This window comes from Hibiscus syriacus, unplaced genomic scaffold (assembly GCF_006381635.1).
Source record: "Hibiscus syriacus cultivar Baekdansim isolate YM2019G1 unplaced genomic scaffold, ASM638163v2 tig00112293_pilon, whole genome shotgun sequence".
In the NCBI taxonomy this organism is placed as follows: Eukaryota; Viridiplantae; Streptophyta; class Magnoliopsida; order Malvales; family Malvaceae; genus Hibiscus; species Hibiscus syriacus.
In genome coordinates this window covers 1394823-1398116 of record NW_024063296.1, presented here as the reverse complement: position 1 = coordinate 1398116, position 3294 = coordinate 1394823, and positions in this window count along the sequence as shown.

Here is a 3294-nt window from a genome sequence, read left to right as displayed (position 1 = left end):
CACTTTACTCTGTCACCTAAGTAAAGTTAGAGATAGTATATATACAAATGATAATGCTGTGGCAAAATGAATTGTGTGTAGTGCAATCAAATAAAAATGTAAAGGCAAAATAAACTGTAAATACTGGATTTGCTTATAAGAACTTTAGACTCCTCACACGACAAACTACTATAGGAATGAGTGATGGGAGTCACTAAGGAAAATCTAAGTCTACTTTTCAGAATGGTCTTACTTCTATGCCTTAATTGCCCGACAGAGTTTACTAAGGGTGCCCTATGCTATCTATAGTTAAGGGACTCGACAAATTGAAGATGCCTTGGCAAAATCGATTGGCGTTAGCTACTGCAGGGATCCTATTGGTCCAGATAACAGGATATGTCTCAGCAATACCTTTTTATGGCAGCATTAACATCTAACCTATCACTCATGCACAACTCCTTTTAGTCGAATGAAATCCTAGCCTTATCTCTAAGGTGGATTAGGCCTACTTACTATCAGAACCCCTTGTTATGTGGTTCCTCCCTAGTTTCTCTCGAATACTAAGGATGTGCTACTTAGACATTCTCTCGAACACTAAGTAATCTCCTAAGGAACGGCTACTCTCGTAGATCCTACAACCTTAAGGCGCTAAGCTTTATAAACAAAACAGAATATAACATAGAAAAATAATCATTCATTAAAACAAAACTTAAATATCCAAAATAAACTCCCACCAAATAGAATTAGTTCATGGTGGGGGTTCGAAATAAGCAAGCACAAAGCAAGTTAATCCGTTCCTTACAACCCAAAAGATAAAATATGAAAGCAAAGAGAAAAGGGAATGAGGAAAAACCTTCAACGTGCACTGTCGGAGCTTCCCTCGGCCACCACGAACTGTCCCAGCGATCTAGCTCCTCTCGGACGCCTAGTTCGCCACTCTCTATAGCCTGTCAGTGGAGGAATGCCACGGAAAAAACGATTGACGGAAAAAGAGAGAACTTTTTTTCCCAAATTTTTAGGCTCTTGGCGGTTGTCTAAAAATCTCCCAGTCTCTTCTAAAAGTCAGGCTTCATCTTCTATTAATAGGGGAGAATGAACCTAGGGTTTTGTGTTAAAATTACACTTGCACCCTAAAGTTCATTCCTTTTATGTGAGAGTTAGTAAAAATATGGTAACTGACCCCTCCTTTAACGCTTATTGCAGAAAGCACTTTTTATGCCATGACAGCTGGCTCTTACTAAAAATATATTCTTTGACTTTTCTGCCCAGAAATGTCATCCGAGATGTCGCGGCAATCGCATTTTGCTCAATAGTCTCATCATGTCATGGCAATTCCCTTTTGCTTATCTTTGCTCCCAAATCCTGCACATCATTAAACAAAACACCTTCCCCATAACGCAACACTGATTACAAAATAAAATATCGCGGCAAACAAAATTTCACCACATGCAACTATATGATCCTAAATGCATCTATATGATCCTATATGAGCTCTTAGACAGTCAATAACTTAATTAAAAATGTCCCAAATATGACATTTTTACGGAGTTATCAAGAGCCTATGTTCCTTGGTTTTTGGTTAGGTGTAAGGATTGTAAAATATTTTCTCATGTTGAGAAGGCTTGTCCTAATAGAAAAATAGAGAAAGCTGGAAAAAACTTGGGTTGTTAATCGAATGATGAGTCTGATCCTAGTGTTATTATAGAACAATGACATTCTCCTGATGGGAATGATGTTATTAGGGACTCAATTGTTGATGGTGAAATTGTTGCTATGTTGGATGTACCTGATCATAATTATGTGGTCGTGGTTGAACCTATTTATGCTTCTAGTGGGAATAATATGGTTATGAAGGTTAGGGGTGGTGTGGTTCAACATTCTCATTTGATACAACGTAAAGGTACACCTAAGGTTGGGGGCAAGTTTTCTGGATCAAAGAATATATTTCCAATTCTGGCTGATTTAGATTGTGTTGAGGATCTTCAAGCAAGAAAGTCTTGTGTGGATGCTTTAGGGATTGCTCAATTGTTGGGTGAATTGAAGGGTAAAAAGGAGCAAGTAGGTAGGACTTGTATATGAGGTATTAATGGGGGAGGTAGGGCTAGCTCTTCTCAATGCTAGTTAGTTTCTGGAATATGAGGGTGCTTAATGTGCCAGGGAAACAGAATGTTATGCTTGGTAAGATGGGTAAGTTAAGGGTTGATGTGTTATGTCTACTAGAGACTCAGGTTTAGGAGACTAACCTTAAATCGATTGTTGATAGGGTTTTATCTGATTGGAACATGTGTTCTAATTATTGTTGTTCGATGAATGGTCGTATTTGGGTGTTATGAAGGAGGAATCTAGTTTTGTAAGTAATCCACGTTACAAATCAGCTGATTTCGTTGCATAAGGAGGATCATGGTAAGAAGGTTTGTATTACGGCGGTTTATGAGAGTAATGATGTGGTGTCAATAAGGAGTTTGTGGCATAGCTTGAAGGTGGTTGTTGATTTTTGTGGCGAGGTTGCGTGGATCATGGGGGGTGACTTTAATGTCATTGTCTCACCTTCTGAAAGCTCTAATTTCATGGAGGGTGATATGAGGGAGTTTCAAAATTGTTTAAAGAAACTTTCTTTATGGGATCATCCTTTTCAAGGGCCAACGATTATGTGGTCGAATAGACAACATAATAGATTTATGATGAGGAAGCTTGATAGAGTCTTAATTAATTATGAGTGGGCTCTTGTTTTTTCATTTTTTTTGTGGAGTTTCAAGCTCCCGGTGTATCAGATCATTGCCTTGGGTTAGCTTGGTTTGGTAAGGGAATGATGGAGAATAGACCGAAGCCCTTTCAAGGTTTTTAAATTTTGGGTAAGGTATGAGGGCTTCTTAGATGTGGTTAAGGCCTCTTAGGAAGAAGCTGTGAGTGGTGTTCCGATGAAAGTACTTTTTCTAAAGTTGAAGAGGTTGAAAGGGTCGTTGAAAAGCCTTGATGCTCAACATTACTATGATATTTTAACTCTGGTAAAAGAGGTGAGGGGAAGGTTGGAGAGATAGCAGTTTCTTAATCTTTCGAGTAATAGAACTAGTGAGAGTTTAGAGTTGAAAAGAATTTGTCTAGTTTATTGGTAGAGCTTGAGAACATGGAGGTACTCTTCTATAAACATAAAGCAAATGTGAAATGCTTTGAGTATGGGGACAAGGTTACTCATTTTTTTTCATTCCTCGGTTGCTGACAAAAGGAAGAATGATACTATTCGGTCTTTGTAGAATATCGATGGTAATATTTTGACTTCGTTTGAGGAAATGTCTTCTACTGTTGTGGAGTTCTTCA